The sequence below is a fragment of the Lissotriton vulgaris genome, chromosome 3_1 (genome assembly GCF_964263255.1).
Source record: "Lissotriton vulgaris chromosome 3_1, aLisVul1.2, whole genome shotgun sequence".
NCBI lineage: Eukaryota > Metazoa > Chordata > Amphibia > Caudata > Salamandridae > Lissotriton > Lissotriton vulgaris.
Genome location: NC_141689.1, coordinates 274,459,817 through 274,480,200, shown reverse-complemented (window position 1 = coordinate 274,480,200; position 20,384 = coordinate 274,459,817).

The window sequence follows — 20,384 nt, the reverse complement described above, 5'->3', positions numbered from 1 at the left end:
GACAAGTGACACAGAAGACTGTTGTACTCACCCCTATCCTTTTTATGTGCAATATTGCACAATATCTGCTCAAAGCTTAATGTGCTGTGGGACTATGAGCAGCAAAATCCAGAGGAAGACATTGATGGAGATATCCAGCACACAAAGGCAGGTCAGCGGAGACGAGACTAAATATTGGCCAATTTCTTTTCTTAATCAATAGCACTTTATGGTAACAGAAAATATGCCAACTTATCAACTAATCAATACTTTTTTGCAATTCATACACTGTGTTGTGTATGAATGTCAATGTAAAAATCTAGTTACTCACATCTTCTCGACTAGATGTAGGCCTCGACATGAATGAATCTTGTTGTGCTGTTGATAAACATGGGGCTGTAATTCCAAATAATAAAAAATCAATGCATCAAGCCAATGCAACGCAGTGTACTGTATTAAAGGGACAGGGCAGGATTACCACATATCTAGTTGTAATGAGCAATTCCTATCCTCAAACACTTAAGCAGTGCAGTGCAGTGCAGCACAGAAACCTGTCTTGCTGTGTTCTACAGCGACAAAGTGTGCTTCATATGGTACTCAGTTTGCCCCAGTATTGGAACTTTCATAGATTCCCATGCTTTTGTATCATTCCCCGTCATCGGAATGGGAGTCTCAGTAACAAAAATACCATAGCAATAGGCACAAAAGAGAAAGAAAAAGGCCTAGGCCTCATTCCCTTTTGTAGCACATCACCCTCTTTTCGCAAAAGAGACCAAACTTAGGCATCAGCCAATCAGAAGTGCCTCACCCCATAGAACCCTCCTGAAGGAACCTCAGAGCCACAGATTTTCTACCGCACGTTGTGCTTAGGGAGTCTCCTTTGAGCTCTGCTCATTTCATCTCTTTTCAAAGGTTTTTTCTTAAAGTTTTCTCTTCAGGATTGTAAAAGGGTGGCTGACAAGAAAAAGAGAAGGCCCTTTTCAAGCCATGTTCCACCTGTGGCAAGAAAAGGTTGTTTATGGAGGATAAACATAAGGATTGTATCTATTGCCTCTATCCGGATCATAAGGCAGAGGACTGCAAGATCTGCTGCACTTTTTCTACCAAGACCCTCCGGGATCGTGCTGGTAGACTTCTGACCTGGCTTCAGAAACAGAAGGAAAGGAAACACAGAGTTTCCAGTGACAGTGAGGATTCATTGTCAGCTGTGTCATCTCGAAGGTCAGTCAAAAGGGGTAGGGGTTCCCCTTCTCCTTCTGTGGAACATCCTTCTAAGGCCTCAAAAAAGACCCCGAGAGAGTCTGAGAGCCTAGGTCCAGGCGAATCTCCTCGCCATAGTGAAAAGGAGAGGGTAGGACCTTCTAGGCCTTCTAAGGGATTTAAGACTGATCCAGCCTTCAAGAAACCCTCTTCCCAATCTTCTGACAGGAGTTGCAAGTCCTCGAAGATGAAGGCGTCGTCGACGGAGGTTCTGTAGATGAAGAAATTGAAGCCAAAGTTAAGATTGGTTCTGTTGACGGGGTCGTCGACGGGACATTCGACAACGAAGGGATCGTTGTCGAGAAAGGAAGCGTCGGCGACAGTTCCAACAGCGTCGACGGGAGGATCACCGACGACGACGACTACAGCGACGAGGGCCTCGACGACGACAATTTTAACAACAACGACGGCTGGATCGTCGACAATTTTGCCATCGACGACATCGACGACGCCGATCTCGTCGTCGAGAGTACAAGCGTCCACGAGGCATATTCCGTCAAAGGAGTCCACGACGTCTGCACGCACAGTACCATCATCGACGGAACCGTCGACAATTTTGGCATTGGAGAAAAGGATTACTATTTCTGTCACAAGAATTACACCGGAGATAACATCTCCGTGGAGAGTAACCCCCTTGCCACCAGCTCTGCTATTTGATGAAGAGGAGTCGATGAGGATAATCAAGACTCATATAGCTACGCTAATAGTCCCTCTCAACTTCTGGTCAAGTGTCAGGAGACGGACTCTGAAGGAGGGTATGACCAGGAAGATGGTTATCATCATCAGGCGGCCCAATCACAGCATTATTCAGGTCAAGATATGGTTACAGTACCATATTCTTTCCTGCAGGACCTGCATAAGATGCTGCAGGAATACAAATCTAAGGCTACAAGGCCGGTTCCGGCTCCAGTAGTACCTGCAGCACCTGTCTCGGCTCCTGCCTCAGCGGCTGCTCCTGAATTACCTGCTCAGGCGTCCCCTCAGCCACATTCCACAAGAGCCTTCCAGACCTGCAGACAGGCATGATGATTCCTCGGAGAAGGATTGTGATTCGGATCATGAAACTGATCAAGCTACTGAATGGGATGAATACATCATTCTGGACCCTCCATCCCCATGTCCTGATCCAGTGGATTCCCCACCAGCGGACGTAGGCTGGAAGCTGGCAGCTTCAAGTTGGCTATGCCTGCGGTGGCCACGGAATGCTTCCTGTATGACTTTAAGGAACCTTATTGGAAGACGACAAAGTCCATACCTATAGTGCAAAATCTGTGGGAGGAAGGCCTTAAGGCTATGAAAAACCCAGCGACGGTGGTTTCTGTACTACCGCGTCTAGATAAAAAGTACAAAACACCTGACGATGGACCAGCTGCCTTAACGGGCCACCCAAAACCGGACTCAGTTATTTCGCAAGCGGCGCAGAGGAAATCCCGCAACCCCTCTGCTCCCTTAACAAATCCTCCGGACAAGGAAGGACGGAGATTGGACAATGCTGGAAAGAGATTCTCGTCGATGGCGAGTCTTCTGGTGCGAGCTGCCAATGTCCTTGCAATATTGGGCAGATACGACCGCCAGCTTTGGTGTGATGTCGCTCCGTTACTGGATCAGCTTCCTCCAGAATCGAAATCTGAGGCAAAAAAGATCTTACAAGAGGGGGAGGCGACTTCATTGGAGATCATTGATTGTGCCATGGACATTGCCACAACGGCGTTTCGTTCGTTGGCTGGGGCTGCAGTCCTCCATCGCCAGGGGTGGCTGAAGGCAACCTGGTTTCGATCTGAGATCTAAAATAAGGTCCTAGATCTTCCCTTTGATGGGAAAGCACTATTTGGAAAGCTAATTGATGACACTCTCCAAGACATCAAAAAAGACACTGAAACCGCGAGATCATTGGGTATGCTTCAGTACCGCAAGACCCCTTTTAAAGGGTCCAGAGGCAGAGGTACGAACTACAGAGGATCCTATCAGCAAAAGCGATATTCATCCTATGGTTCAGGTTCCCAGCAATACTGCCAGCCTTATCAACAGAGGCAAGGACAATCCTCTAATTACTCCAGGCCTTACAACAAGGGGAAACAGGCTCACCAGGGACGTGATATGTCCAAGCGACAATAGCGGCCTCCTGGCTCTCCCTACTGTTCCCTCCTCAAAGAAGTCATCAGTTGGAGGCAGGGTAACCAAATACCTTTGGAATTAGTCCAAGATAACATCCGACTGCCGGGTACTCAACATCATTCGTAAAGGCCATACCTTGGAATTTACGCAAATCCCACCACCCAAGCCCCTGCCGCCATTCCATCGAAACACCTGCATCTTCTGCGGCTCGAAGTTCATCGGATGCTCCGGAAGGGGGCTATAGAGACGGTTCCCTCCGACCAAAGAGGACAAGGATCCTATTCCAGGTTCTTCCTGGTAAAGAAGACGCTGGAGAAATGGCGCCCCATTTTAGATCTCAGGGACCTCAACACCTATCTCATCTCAATGTCTTTCCGGATGGTCTCTCTTCAAGACATTTTGCGGCTGATCAGTTTGGGTGATTTCATGGCCACGCTCGATCTCGATGCTTCAACATCCTGCGCATGCTACGTAAGATCTTCCGGTGGATCCCCACCAAGACCAGGAAGACGGTCACCCAGGCCCTGGTCACCAGCCGTCTGGACTACAGCAACACCCTCTACGCCGGAACCACCGCCAAACTCCAGAAGAGACTCCAGCGGATCCAGAACGCCTCAGCACGACTCATCCTGGACATCCCCCGTCGCAGCCACATCTCCGGACACCTGAGAGATTTGCACTGGCTCCCGGTCAACAAGAGAATCACCTTCCGTCTCCTCACCCACGCACACAAAGCCCTACACAGCCAAGGCCCAGGATACCTCAACAGCCGCCTCAACTTCTACGCTCCCAACGCCAGCTCCGATCGACCAGACACGCCCTCTCCGCCGTCCCCCGCATCCGTAGAGCCACCACAGGGGGACGGTCCTTCTCCTACCTCGATGCCAAGACATGGAACTTCCTCCCCACCCACCTCCACCTGACCCAGGACCACCTCGCCTTTAGGAAGCAACTCAAGACCTAGCTGTTCGAGCAGTAGCAGATCCCCCTCCCCCAGCGCCTTGAGACCCTCTGGGTAAGTAGTGCGCTATATAAATGCGATGATTGATTGATTGATTGAGGATGCGTACTTTCATGTACCGATTCACCCGGCACACAGAAGGTTTCTACGATTCACAGTAGCCAAGAGCCACTTTGAGTTCAGGGTTTTACCCTTTTGTCTTCGCTCAGCCCCGTGGATCTTCACGAAGGTGCTGGCGCCAGTAGCAGCATTCCTGCGAAGGAACCATTTTCAAGTCTTCCCCTACCTGGATAACTTGTTGCTGAAGGCCCCATCCAGGGAAGCAGCGCAGGACGCTGTTCAGGCTTGTACAAACTTGTTTCAAAATCTGGGACTCACTTTAAACAAAGACAAATCATCCCTGGTTCCGTCCAGAAAGGCATGTTTCCTGGGAGCCATCCTGGACTCAAAACTCTCAAAGGCTTCCCAACCCTGGAAAGGAGGGGAAAACTGCAGACCTTGGCTCGGGACTTACAAAAAAGAAGGTGTCTTTCAGTACGCCGCTACAAATCTCTGCTGGGGGTAATTTCATCATGAATACCTCTGATTCCTCACCGCAGACTGAGAATGCGTCCTCTGTAGGAACAACTAGACATCCAATGGAAACAGGTTCACGGATCATTCGACGACAGGGTGACCGTCACTCCAATGATGAGAAGAGCAGCCTTATGGTGGACAGATCAGAGACACTTGTCCCAAGGTCTATCCTTCCTAAGCGATCCGTCTCCTCAAGTAGTAACAACGGACGCGTCATTGGAGGGTTGGGGAGCAGTGATGCAAGACCTACATGTCAGTGGCCATTGGTCTTCTCAAGATCGTCGGCTCCACATCAATCTTTTGGAACTAAGAGCAATAAAACTGGCTCTACAAGCCTTTCTTCCTTGCCTAGGAGGTTCACAACTGCTCATCAGAACGGACCACACCACGGCCATGCATTATGTGAACAAGGAGGGAGGAACCAGGTCTCTCCCATTGGTGCAGGGAGCTCAAGAGATCTGGGAATGGGCGATCCTTCATGGAATGTCGCTGCAGGCAGAACACTTGCCAGGAATTCTAAACGAAAATGCCGACAGATTGAGCAGGTTATCCTCGGTCAGTAATGAGTGGGAGCTGAACCAGCGGGTTCTGGAAGAGGTCTTTTACCAGTGGGGCAGACCAACAATAGATCTCTTTGCCACACCGACCAACAAGAAATGCCGGTCTTATGCAAGCAGGCTTCACCACCAAGGATCATTGGGGAATGCGCTTTCGATAGCCTGGTCAAGGACATTTGTCTACACCTTTCCCCCCATTCCACTGATCCCGAGATTGATCAGGAATATCAAAGTGGAACCATGCAGGATGATCCTAATAGCCCCTGCTTGGCCGAGACAGTTCTGGTATACGGAGCTCCATCTGCTATCGCTAGCTCCTCCTCTCCCCTTGAGGACTATTCCAGATCGCTCTCCCCTTGAGGACTATTCCAGATCGCCTCACAAAGTCCGAAGGACAGGTTTGACACCCAGATCCATAGTCATTATACCTGACAGCATGGCTCCTGAGCAGCGAGAATTTAGGAATCTTCCCATCTCAAACAAAATTAAGGAGGTCCTCTCCCAGGCGAGGGCTCCTTCCACGAACAGGACTTACTGCTTTAAATGGAAGAGATTTTGTATTTGGTGCAGGAGAGAAGGAATTGACCCCTTTACTTCAAAGCCTCATCAGCTTCTACCTTATCTTTTGTCCCTGGCTAAGTCGGGGCTGGACCATTCTTCTATAAAAGTTCATTTGGCAGCCATTTCGAGATACAGACGGTCTGGGTCTGGACCTTCGTTGTGGTCTTCCAGGATTGTTAAACAATTTCATAAGGGCTTGTTCCCGGGTCTATCCACCAGTGAGGCCTCTGCCTACTGCTTGGCACATAAATCTAGTCCTCACGCAACTTATGAAAAACCCATTTGAACCAATTCATCGTTCCGACATGAAGTTCCTTTCATGGAAATTGGCTCTCCTTCTTGCCCTCACATCGGCAAGATGTATTGGAGAATTGCAGGCTCTTACAATCCAGGAGCCTTTACTACAATTTAAAAGGAACACTGTTATCTTGAGAACTAACCCTAGGTTCATACCCAAGGTACCCTCAGACTTCCACTTGAACGAGCCGGTTATTCTGAAAGCGTTCTTTCCTCAACCGGCTACACCAGCGGAAAAGTTGCTGCATTCTCTGGATGTACAACGATGTTTGAAATTGTATTTGGATCGTACAAAAGGATTCCGGAAATCCTCTAAATTGTTTGTTGCTTTTGGTGGTCCAAGCAAAGGTCTCCCGCTGTCAAAACAGGGGATAGCAAGATAGATTACAAGTGCCATTCTACATTGCCATACTGCAGCAGGGAAACCACTGACTGTCAGGGTTCGGGCAAATTCCACAAAATCAGTGGCTTCTTCAACAGCCCTCTTTGCGGGGGTGCAGATTAAGGACATTTTCAGAGCTGCTACCTAGAGCAGCGTTCACACCTTTACTAAGCATTACTGCTTGGAATCCTTACAGCAAGAGGATGGGGTAGTAGGCCAGGCTGTCCTGAGGAACCTCTTCCAATAATTGGTGAGCTTTCCTTTTTATCCCACCTTCCGTTTTTTCCCGCATTTTGTATCTTTATGTCATGTTGGCTATTACAATGTATTTATTACACAAAATGTGTTTTTTTATTGCTAACTGCTTCCTACTCTGATACAAAAGCATGGGAATCTATGAAAGCCCCAATACTGGGGCAAGAAAGCAAGTTACTTACCTGTAACTTTGGCTCCCCAGTATTGGTAACTTTCATAGATTCCCATGCGCCCACCCACCTCCCCGAGGAAAGCTCAGCCTGCAGCAGATATGGTGACTGTTACACAACGGCTACGAAAATCTGAGGCTCTGAGGTTCCTTCAGGAGGGTTCTATGGGGTGAGGCACTTCTGATTGGCTGATGCCTACGTTTGGTCTCTTTTGCAAAAAGAGGGTGATATGCTACAAAAGGGAATGAGGCCTAGACCTTTTTCTTTCGCTTTTGTACCTACTGCTGTGGTTGTTACCAAGACTCCCATTCCGACAACAGGGAATGATACAAAAGCATGGGAATCTATGAAAGTTACCAATACTGGGGAACCAAAGTTACAGGTAAGTAACTTGTTTTCTTATGATGGATCACAAATTTCCCCAAAAAGTCAGTCGCTGTGGCAAACTCCTACTTGTAGAATGTCTCATATATGGATTAGCATGCAGAACAGCAGCACTTTACAAGAGCAAATGTAACAGCAGATAGCATCTGAACAAAGGCCTAGTCTCAGATGTAGATGTCAAAATGTCATCTACACATGTAACTCCTTCCATGGGCATATTGATGAAGATACTACATCTGGCCACAGTTGACAAGATACACATTTAACATGCATTGCACAGCAGTGCAAGGTGTCAGATCAACCTCCTCCTCAGGGTCGGATCAGTGCTTTAGTATGTCCACCTCTTGATAGCATCAAGTCTGTATGTTATAATTGCACAGATCAGTGAAGAGATCAAGCGAGGGAAGGGAAGGATGGGGACAGAGGGGAGGGAGATCTAAACAAGAAACAGAGAAACATACCATAAATACACTAATGTAGAAGTGTTTCTACTTATCTCTCTACCTCTCAATCTATAGATCTAAGCATAAACACAATGTAGAAATGTACCTGTAAAGGAAAATAACGTATAGTGGAGCACACCATATGCACACACTCTCCCACTGCAGCATAGTGTTGTGACCCATGGATTTTAGATGCCACTGAGTAAGTTATATGCTGTAACGAGAATAACATTAAGATATATAGCTGTTGTTGGAACCTGGGATGTCAGGTCACCTAGGGTAGCCCGGCCTAGGGTAAGACACATTCACTAGAGGCACATGTGTGAAGGTTGCAAACTTCCCAGCAGTAAATTAACGCAATAACACACAAAAAGGACACTACACCAATGTTGGAAAAAAATACGAGCTAGTTTATAAAAATAATATTTGCTCTTTTGCTTTTAGGAATCACCGCTTAATACACTACAGATTGTCAAGACATTAATCACATTACTCTTAAAGTTGCTAAATCATATCAATACTCAGCATCAACAGTACTTTACATTAGACTCCCCACTTTACTGGCTTAGACTTCTCTGAAACACTTAAACCTTAATTCTCTCCCCACCTTAGATCACAGAAGGATTGACTAGCCTCCCTCTTCTCTAGGTCCTTTCAGCTGGATTAACCACTAGAGCTAACATAAGTGACATTTGAATCAGGTTATTGGTTTACATAAGAGAGAACACTCCACATTCAAAGTTGTATATCCCAGTGCTACTTTCCAGAAACCAGACGGGTGCTCCCAAGCAACAGCCTGATCCTGGTTTAGTCAATCGGAAGTCTCTGCTCCTGTGAGAGACACTTCACAACCTCTGACCTTTCCCTGCTCAACCTCTCCTTACTTCGTTTCGTGGGGCGTGGGGGGTAGGGGCCCTCCGGCCCGTGTCTCCGTTGTTTGGAGGAGACAGACAAAAGGCTCCTGATTCCTCCACTCGATTCCGTGGTCTCTTGACCTCCCGCTTCGTTAGTGCGGAGGCAAGGGACAAAATCACACTGTTTGCACCTCTCCTCCCGAAGTGCTCTTCTCCTGGTAACCGGACCGCCCCACTCCCTCTCTCCTTAGGGAAGCAGGGGTCCTCGTTGAAGTCGCTTCCCGCGCTTGAGCGGGAAACTTGATGCCCGGCGGCTGCTCCTAATCAGATTCCCTCGCCGTCTGCTGACTGGGTTCTCTCACCCGCGAAAGCGCAATTGCGCATGCATGGGGAGTAGCGGACAGCCTCCCGAGTCTGCTCTGCCGGCTTGGCGCTGGTAGTGTCTCCGCAGTGGGACTGCTCGACCCTAGGCCCCTCCTGGGAAGATTAGCAGGTCAAACTGGAGAATGCGCAGTAGCGCCGGCTGCAATACCCCTAGTCTCTACTCACACTTCCTCGGTCAGCGCTGTCTCAGAAGCGCAATCGGCACCCCAGGGGAGCCTGCTCACGAAAGAATCAGGACAGCAGGGGGGTCTTCAGTTTACCCTCTCACCCACTCAGCCTCGCGCGGCAGGTCCAGTCACCGGTAAGGGGGAGGAACAAGGGTCTCAACTACACGCAGGACAAGAACCTGCTTTCACCACTGCAGATGTGGAGTAGAGCTGGATTACCACATATGAAAGCTCCCAGTTCTTTATCTTCCTCACAGATCTGTCAGCTCTCCGTACTGGACAGGGGCAAATGAAAGGGAAGGGCACCCAGTTCTATTCTCAGTGCAGGGATCCTTGCAGCTCCACAGCCCACTGGGATTAACCCCTTCACCTGACTGGAGACTCCTTACTGTCCAGGGTCAGCAGGACAAAACTAACTTGGCTAGGACAACAGGACTGGGGGGAAAGTACCTAGACAGAGGGCAACCCTTGTAGAGTAGACCACCCTTCAGGACCCTACCCCTACCAGACCTCAGCCTTCACTCTAGCTGTTCTTCACTGGCAAGACAAAATGGCTGCCCAGCATTCCGCCTTTTATAGGCTGACCCTCAGGGGTCCAGAAGGGACCAGAAGGTTCTGGAACGCCCTATTCTACTCTATGGGACAGGTTCTAGGTTTGACAGTTGGGACAGTTGGTAGCCACCATTTTGTGACTCCAACTATATTCCTGTCAGAAAAGGCCTCTAGGCCTGAGGTGAAACACTATGAGGGTGAAAGAACACCTATCCCCTTGACCAACACCTTGAAAAAGCTAGTGGACACAAAAATTAATAAAGGAAAGAGGGGCAAAAAGGGGACAAAATAAATAATAAATTGGAGGGACTACCCAAAAAGCCAGACAGGTCTAACACGCGTCCCCCCCCAGCTGAAAGTAGGGAGAACTACCCAACCCCTTGGGAGTCCTCATCACTAAGGCGGAAATACCTGGAGAGACCGTCTGCATTGGCGTGGTCCACTCCAGGCCGATGTTCCACCCGGAAGTCCATTCCCGGGACAAGGGAGAACAACGTAGAGTACTGCTCCAGTATCTGGCTGCAGTCCTCCCGCTGCTCAGGAGTTAGAGTGGGAGAGAGAATCACCCCCTCCACTGACCCATCCTTCTCTTGAGACGAGAACAAGTCCGGGAGAGGTTCGCTTTCCGCTTCCTCTCCCCCATCAGTCACCATCATCAAAATGACCTCGGGCCTCTCATGGTGGGGTTTGAGTCGGTTGACATGCAGCACTCGTAGGGGCTGTCGAGGGGTCTTAAGGTCCACCAGGTATGTGGCCTTACCCTTCTTTTCCAACACTTCAAATGGGCCTGTCCAGCGATCCTGGAGGGCACTAAGCTCTCCAGGTTCCATCACCCACACTTTCTGACCAGGCTCCAATTCCACCTGGTGAGCATTCGGGTCATACCACTCTTTCATGACTGCCTGGCTGGCCTCCAAGTTGTCAGAAGCTTGCTTCCACAACTTCGCCATTTGGCTCCTGAAGGCCAGCATGTAGCTCACCACATCCTGGGGTGGTTTCCTCGGAGACTTCTCCCAACCATCCTTCACCAGGCTGAGAGGACCGCGTACAGGGTGCCCATACAGAAGTTCAAAGGGGCTGAAGCCCACTCCCTTCTGTGGCACTTCCCTGTAGGAGAATAGCAAACAGGGTAGGAGGACGTCCCATTTCCTCCGCAGGCTTTTGGGCAGACTCCTGATCATGTGTTTCAAGGTCTTGTTGAACCTCTCAACCAGTCCATTCGACTGGGGGTGATAAGGAGTGGTGAACCGGTAGGTCACTCCACACTCCTTCCACATCGCCCGCATATAAGCTGACATGAAGTTGGTCCCCCTGTCAGACACAACTTCCTTGGGGAATCCCACTCGGGTAAAGATCCCCATTAGGGCTCTAGCCACCACAGGTGCAGTGACTGTCCTCAGAGGAATTGCCTCTGGGTACCGTGTGGCATGATCCACCAGAACCAGAATGAACCAGTGACCAGCTGTTGTTGGTGGATCTAAAGGCCCTACAATGTCGATGCCCACCCTCTCAAAGGGTGTGCTAACGACTGGAAGTGGTTCCAGGGGAGCCTTCAGCTTCACCCCTGTTTTCCCACTGGCCTGGCAGGATACACATGTCCGACAGTAAGTGTTGGACGCCACTTTCATCTGAGGCCAGTAAAAGTGGAGGACAAGCCGAGCAAAGGTCTTGTCCTGACCTAAGTGTCCTGCCAAGGGTATAGCATGAGCCAATTCCAGTAGAAAGGCTCGGTATTGTTGCCGGACTACCAAGGCCCTTGATGAACCAGGTAAGGGTACCTTGGGTTCACTGTAGAGGAGTCCATCCTCCCAGTAAGAATGGTAGCTTCCCGTAACTCACCTGCTGCCTGGGCTTCAGCCTGACGCCTCAGTCCCTCAAGGGTAGGGCACTCCCTCTGCCCCTTACAGAATTCCTCTCTGGTAGGACCTCCCTCCACATGCTACTCAGCAGGGATGGGTAAATCCTCCAGAGAGTCTACTTCCCCCTCCACGAACTCCTGGTCCACCATCGCAGGTGACCTATCTGTCACATGGGGTGTGGAAGCCGAAGCAGGCTCTTCCTGTCTCCGGGTCTGTCCCTTTTTGGCAGCGGGTTGGGCCATTGTTCCAGGCTCCAACCCAGGCGAACTCCCTCTCTGGGCAGTCGCAGACCGTGTGCTCACACAGGCCCAGTCAGGTGTACCCAGCATCGCAGAGTGCGTCCGGTATTCCACCTCTCTCCAAGCGTTGTGCTCCATGTCATTCCCCAGCAGACAATCAACTGGCACGGCAGGGCTTACGGCAACTCGAAGTGAACCTGCAACCCCCTCCCACTCAAAGGGAACCTCAGCCACTGGATAGTGGCCCATTCTGCCGTCAGCCATCGCGGCGGTGTGGAGTACATGGGGAACCACCTGCTCTGGAGACACCAGTTGACTTCTCACCATAGTCATACTGGCTCCTGTATCTCTCAGAGCCTCCCCTCTCTGGCCATTGATGGTGACCCATTGCCCATACTTTGCAGTATTTGGGGGCACCTGGATCTTACGAACCATCTCCCGTTCTCCCAGGGACACTAAGGTGATACCCGCCCACTCACCCCCCTTATCTAAGGGCAACTCCTCCCCGAGCGCTACACTAGCTACTCCCGGTGGTTTTCCTCCAGTGGGAGGGGGTGGTCTCTTTGGGCATCTGACATCTCCCTTATAATTTCCAACACCACCACACTCAAAACAGTGGAGAACCCTTGGCTGCTGGCTTTGGCCAGGATTAGGGTTTCTGGGTGGGTTTGCCTTAGGGGTGAAACCTGTTCCCTTTCCTTGGAAATTGTTTTGGGGACCTTTAGAGAACTCCCTCTTTTTATCTCCCCCCTCCTTCTTCTGGGGGGCGCCCTGTCCGGCCTTTTGGGAATCCCCTCCAGTCCCCTTTGAGGACACCCGGGTACTTGCCCAGATGTCCGCCTCCTCTGCAAGCTTCCGGGGATTGGTCAGCTTGCTGTCCACCAGGTGTTGGCGCAGCTCGGGAAAACATTTCTCGAGGAGGTGCTCTTTCAAAAATAGATCATACAGCCCCTCATAATCCCTCACCTCACTGCCCTTGACCCAGCCCTCCAAGGCTTTCTTGGCGTAATCTAAGAAATCCACCCAATTCTGGGTACTCAGTTTATGACTTCCCCTTAATTTTTGTCTGTATTTCTCAGGGGTAAGTCCAAACTTTTTCACCAGTGCCACTTTCATTGTAGGGTAGTGGGTTTGCTCATCCCGCTCCAGAGCCAACAAGGTATCCCTGCCATCAGGTGGCATATACTTATACAGCTCACCCCCCCAGTGGGTTTCTGAGATCCCATGAGCCCTTAAAGAGACCTCATATGCGGCTAACCATTTGGCAATGTCATCACCTATGGTGTAACTAGCAATAACATCCTTGGGTAGATAGGGTCTGGGTTCTCTGGTGTTTTCTTTGTTTTCGCTGCCACCATTGTTTGGATTAGGAGACCTTAATGTTAAGGCTTGAAGGTCTAGCTCCTTTATGGTTCGTTCGTGGGCCAACCTCCTGTCCTCCCGCTCCATTTCTAATTTAGCCAACTCCAATTTCAGTCTCCTCTCTTCCCTCCTGTCTTCCAGCTCGGCGTCAGTAAAACTCCTCACTGAGACGCTGCTGCCCTCCCTTGAAAGTGTCCGGGACCTGTCAGCAGATTCCCCCCTTCAGCTTGGTACAGCATTGCAGTCTCAAGGACAGTGTCCCTATCACCCTCTTCTGTGTCCTGTTCCTCCTCTATATGAGCTTCCATCCATGCCCTTATGCTTGTCTGTAACTCGCTTTTCTTGGCACCTTTTTTGAAGAATACCCCCTGTCGTTGACACACCACTCTTTAAGTTGGGTCACAGTGTAGGTCTCTAGCTCTTCAAGGTTTAATTCCATTCTTCAAATATGGGATCAAATGAGCACTCAGGAGAGAACTAAGAAGCGTGATCTGAGGATAACCTCCACCCACCACCAGGAACAAATTTGGAAAAACAAAAGTCAAATTAGGAGGGCCGCTAGGAGAAAACTCCTGGTGTAGGCTAGTGTATTACGTTTAATTACTACTGAGTAGCTGCAACCACAGTCAGGATCCCACCGCTAGACACCAATTTGTTGGAACCTGGGATGTCAGGTCACCTAGGGTAGCCCGGCCTAGGGTAAGACACATTCACTAGAGGCACATGTGTGAAGGTTGCAAACTTCCCAGCAGTAAATTAACGCAATAACACACAAAAAGGACACTACACCAATGTTGGAAAAAAAATACGAGCTAGTTTATAAAAATAATATTTGCTCTTTTGCTTTTAGGAATCACCGCTTAATACACTACAGATTGTCAAGACATTAATCACATTACTCTTCAAGTTGCTAAATCATATCAATACTCAGCATCAACAGTACTTTACATTAGACTCCCACTTTACTGGCTTAGATTTCTCTGAAACAATTAAACCTTAATTCTCTCCCCACCTTAGATCACAGAAGGATTGACTAGCCTCCCTCTTCTCTAGTTCCTTTCAGCTGGATTAACCACTAGAGCTAACATAAGTGACATTTGAATCAGGTTATTGGTTTACATAAGAGAGAACACTCCACATTCAAAGTTGTATATCCCAGTGCTACTTTCCAGAAACCAGATGGGTGCTCCCAAGCAACAGCCTGATCCTGGTTTAGTCAATCGGAAGTCTCTGCTCCTGTGAGAGACACTTCACAACCTCTGACCTCCCCCTGCTCAACCTCTCCTTACTTCGTTTCGTGGGGCGTGGGGGGTAGGGGCCCTCCGGCCCGTGTCTCCGTTGTTTGGAGGAGACAGACAAAAGGCTCCTGATTCCTCCACTCGATTCCGTGGTCTCTTGACCTCCCGCTTCGTTAGTGCGGAGGCAAGGGACAAAATCACACTGTTTGCACCTCTCCTCCCGAAGTGCTCTTCTCCTGGTAACCGGACCGCCCCGCTCCCTCTCTCCTTAGGGAAGCAGGGGTCCTCGTTGAAGTCGCTTCCCGCGCTTGAGCGGGAAACTTGATGCCCGGCGGCTGCTCCTAATCAGATTCCCTCGCCGTCTGCTGACTGGGTTCTCTCACCCGCGAAAGCGCAATCGCGCATGCGTGGGGAGTAGCGGACAGCCTCCCGAGTCTGCTCTGCCGGCTTGGCGCCGGTAGTGTCTCCGCAGTGGGCCTGCTCGACCCTAGGCCCCTCCTGGGAAGATTAGCAGATCAAACTGGAGAATGCGCAGTAGCGCCGGCTGCAATACCCCTAGTCTCTCCTCACACTTCCTCGGTCAGCGCTGTCTCAGAAGCGCAATCGGCGCCCCAGGGGAGCCAGCTCACGAAAGAATCAGGACAGCAGGGGGGTCTTCAGTTTACCCTCTCGGCCCACTCAGCCTCGCTCGGCAGGTCCAGTCACCGGTAAGGGGGAGGGACAAGGGTCTCAACTACACGCAGGACAAGAACCTGCTTTCACCACTGCAGATGGGGAGTAGAGCTGGATTACCACATATGAAAGCTCCCAGTTCTTTATCTTCCTCACAGATCTGTCAGCTCTCCGTACTGGACAGGGGCAAATGAAAGGGAAGGGCACCCAGTTCTATTCTCAGTGCAGGGATCCTTGCAGCTCCACAGCCCACTGGGATTAACCCCTTCACCTGACTGGAGACTCCTTACTGTCCAGGGTCAGCAGGACAAAACTAACTTGGCTAGGACAACAGGACTGGGGGGAAAGTACCTAGACAGAGGGCAACCCTTGAAGAGTAGACCACCCTTCAGGACCCTACCCCTACCAGACCTCAGCCTTCACTCTAGCTGTTCTTCACTGGCAAGACAAAATGGCTGCCCAGCATTCATCCTTTTATAGGCTGACCCTCAGGGGTCCAGAAGGGACCAGAAGGTTCTGGAACGCCCTATTCTACTCTATGGGACAGGTTCTAGGTTTGACAGTTGGGACAGTTGGTAGCCACCATTTTGTGACTCCAACTATATTCCTGTCAGAAAAGGCCTCTAGGCCTGAGGTGAAACACTATGAGGGTGAAAGAACACCTATCCCCTTGACCAACACCTTGAAAAAGCTAGTGGACACAAAAATTAATAAAGGAACGAGGGGCAAAAAGGGGACAAAATAAATAATAAATTGGAGGGACTACCCAAAAAGCCAGACAGGTCTAACACTCGTCCCCCCCAGCTGAAAGTAGGGAGAACTACCCAACCCCTTGGGAGTCCTCATCACTAAGGCGGAAATACCTGGAGAGACCGTCTGCATTGGCGTGGTCCACTCCAGGCCGATGTTCCACCCGGAAGTCCATTCCCGGGACAAGGGAGAACAACGTAGAGTACTGCTCCAGTATCTGGCTGCAGTCCTCCCGCTGCTCAGGAGTTAGAGTGGGAGAGAGAATCACTCCCTCCACTGACCCATCCTTCTCTTGAGACGAGAACAAGTCCGGGAGAGGTTCGCTTTCCGCTTCCTCTCCCCCATCAGTCACCATCATCAAAATGACCTCGGGCCTCTCATGGTGGGGTTTGAGTCGGTTGGCATGCAGCACTCGTAGGGGCTGTCGAGGGGTCTTAAGGTCCACCAGGTATGTGGCCTTACCCTTCTTTTCCAACACTTCAAATGGGCCTGTCCAGCGATCCTGGAGGGCACTAAGCTCTCCAGGTTCCATCACCCACACTTTCTGACCAGGCTCCAATTCCACCTGGTGAGCATTGTGGTCATACCACTCTTTCATGACTGCCTGGCTGGCCTCCAAGTTGTCAGAAGCTTGCTTCCACAACTTCGCCATTTGGCTCCTGAAGGCCAGCATGTAGCTCACCACATCCTGGGGTGGTTTCCTCGGAGACTTCTCCCAACCATCCTTCACCAGGCTGAGAGGACCGCGTACAGGGTGCCCATACAGAAGTTCAAAGGGGCTGAAGCCCACTCCCTTCTGTGGCACTTCCCTGTAAGAGAATAGCAAAAAGGGTAGGAGGACGTCCCATTTCCTCCGCAGGCTTTTGGGCAGACTCCTGATCATGCCCTTCAAGGTCTTGTTGAACCTCTCAACCAGTCCATTCGACTGGGGGTGATAAGGAGTGGTGAACCGGTAGGTCACTCCACACTCCTTCCACATCGCCCGCATATAAGCTGACATGAAGTTGGTCCCCCTGTCAGACACAACTTCCTTGGGGAATCCCACTCGGGTAAAGATCCCCATTAGGGCTCTAGCCACCACAGGTGAAGTGACTGTCCTCAGAGGAATTGCCTCTGGGTACCGTGTGGCATGATCCACCAGAACCAGAATGAACCAGTGACCAGCTGTTGTTGGTGGATCTAAAGGCCCTACAATGTCGATGCCCACCCTCTCAAAGGGTGTGCTAACGACTGGAAGTGGTTCCAGGGGAGCCTTCAGCTTCACCCCTGTTTTCCCACTGGCCTGGCAGGATACACATGTCCGACAGTAAGTGTTGGACGCCACTTTCATCTGAGGCCAGTAAAAGTGGAGGACAAGCCGAGCAAAGGTCTTGTCCTGACCTAAGTGTCCTGCCAAGGGTATAGCATGAGCGAATTCCAGTAGAAAGGCTCGGTATTGTTGCCGGACTACCAAGGTCCTTGATGAACCAGGTAAGGGTACCTTGGGTTCACTGTAGAGGAGTCCATCCTCCCAGTAAGTATGGTAGCTTCCCGTAACTCACCTGCTGCCTGGGCTTCAGCCTGACGCCTCAGTCCCTCAAGGGTAGGGCACTCCCTCTGCCCCTTACAGAATTCCTCTCTGGTAGGACCTCCCTCCACATGCCACTCAGCAGGGATGGGTAAATCCTCCAGAGAGTCTACTTCCCCCTCCACGAACTCCTGGTCCACCATCGCAGGTGACCGATCTGTCACATGGGGTGTGGAAGCCGAATCAGGCTCTTCTTGTCTCCGGGTCTGTCCCTTTTTGGCAGCGGGTTGGGCCATTGTTCCAGGCTCCAACCCAGGCGAACTCCCTCTCCGGGCAGTCGCAGACCGTGTGCTCACACAGGCCCAGTCAGGTGTACCCAGCATCGCAGAGTGCGTCCGGTATTCCACCTCTCTCCAAGCGTTGTGCTCCATGTCATTCCCCAGCAGACAATCAACTGGCACGGCAGGGCTTACGGAAACTCGAAGTGAACCTGCAACCCCCTCCCACTCAAAGGGAACCTCAGCCACTGGATAGTGGCCCATTCTGCCGTCAGCCATCGCGGCGGTTTGGAGTACATGGGGAACCACCTGCTCTGGAGACACCAGTTGACTTCTCACCATAGTCATACTGGCTCCTGTATCTCTCAGAGCCTCCCCTCTCTGGCCATTGATGGTGACCCATTGCCCATACTTTGCAGTATTTGGGGGCACCTGGATCTTACGAACCATCTCCCGTTCTCCCAGGGACACTAAGGTGACACCCGCCCACTCACCCCCCTTATCTAAGGGCAACTCCTCCCCGAGCGCTACACTAGCTACTCCCGGTGGTTTTCCTCCAGTGGGAGGGGGTGGTCTCTTTGGGCATCTGACATCTCCCTTATAATTTCCAACACCACCACACTCAAAACAGTGGAGAACCCTTGGCTGCTGGCTTTGGCCAGGATTAGGGTTTCTGGGTGGGTTTGACTTAGGGGTGAAACCTGTTCCCTTTCCTTGGAAATTGTTTTGGGGACCTTTAGAGAACTCCCTCTTTTTATCTCCCCCCTCCTTCTTCTGGGGGGCGACCTGTCCGGCCTTTTGGGAATCCCCTCCAGTTCCCTTTGAGGACACCCGGGTACTTGCCCAGATGTCCGCCTCCTCTGCAAGCTTCCGGGGATTGGTCAGCTTGCTGTCCACCAGGTGTTGGCGCAGCTCGGGAAAACATTTCTCGAGGAGGTGCTCTTTCAAAAATAGATCATACAGCCCCTCATAATCCCTCACCTCACTGCCCTTGACCCAGCCCTCCAAGGCTTTCTTGGCGTAATCTAAGAAATCCACCCAATTCTGGGTACTCAGTTTATGACTTCCCCTAAATTTTTGTCTGTATTTTTCAGGGGTAAGTCCAAACTTTTTCACCAGTGCCACTTTCATTGTAGGGTAGTGGGTTTGCTCATCCCGCTCCAGAGCCAACAAGGTATCCCTGCCATCAGGTGGCATATACTTATACAGCTCACCCCCCCAGTGGGTTTCTGAGATCCCATGAGCCCTTAAAGAGACCTCATATGCGGCTAACCATTTGGCAATGTCATCACCTATGGTGTAACTAGCAATAACATCCTTGGGTAGATAGGGTCTGGGTTCTCTGGTGTTTTCTTTGTTTTCGCTGCCACCATTGTTTGGATTAGGAGACCTTAATGTTAAGGCTTGAAGGTCTAGCTCCTTTATGGTTCGTTCGTGGGCCAACCTCCTGTCCTCCCGCTCCATTTCTAATTTAGCTAACTCCAATTTCAGTCTCCTCTCTTCCCTCCTGTCTTCCAGCTCGGCGTCAGTAAAACTCCTCACTGAGACGCTGCTGCCCTCCCTTGAAAGTGTCCGGGACCTGTCAGCAGATTCCCCCCTTCAGCTTGGTACAGCATTGCAGTCTCAAGGACAGTGTCCCTATCACCCTCTTCTGTGTCCTGTTCCTCCTCTATATGAGCTTCCATCCATGCCCTTATGCTTGTCTGTAACTCGCTTTTCTTGGCACCTTTTTTGAAGAATACCCCCTGTCGTTGACACACGACTCTTTAAGTTGGGTCACAGTGTAGGTCTCTAGCTCTTCAAGGTTTAATTCTATTCTTCAAATATGGGATCAAATGAGCACTCAGGAGAGAACTAAGAAGCGTGATCTGAGGATAACCTCCACCCACCACCAGGAACAAATTTGGAAAAACAAAAGTCAAATTAGGAGGGCCGCTAGGAGAAAACTCCTGGTGTAGGCTAGTGTATTACGTTTAATTACTACTGAGTAGCTGCAACCACAGTCAGGATCCCACCGCTAGACACCAATTTGTTGGAACCTGGGATGTCAGGTCACCTAGGGTAGCCCGGCCTAGGGTAGGACACATTCACTAGAGGGACATGTGTGAAGGTTGCAAACTTCCCAGCAGTAAATTAACGCAATAACACACAAAAAGGACACTACACCAATGTTGGAAAAAAAATACGAGCTAGTTTATAAAAATAATATTTGCTCTTTTGCTTTTAGGAATCACCGCTTAATACACTACAGATTGTCAAGACATTAATCACATTACTCTTCAAGTTGCTAAATCATATCAATACTCAGCATCAACAGTACTTTACATTAGACTCCCCACTTTACTGGCTTAGACTTCTCTGAAACACTTAAACCTTAATTCTCTCCCCACCTTAGATCACAGAAGGATTGACTAGCCTCCCTCTTCTCTAGTTCCTTTCAGCTGGATTAACCACTAGAGCTAACATAAGTGACATTTGAATCAGGTTATTGGTTTACATAAGAGAGAACACTCCACATTCAAAGTTGTATATCCCAGTGCTACTTTCCAGAAACCAGATGGGTGCTCCCAAGCAACAGCCTG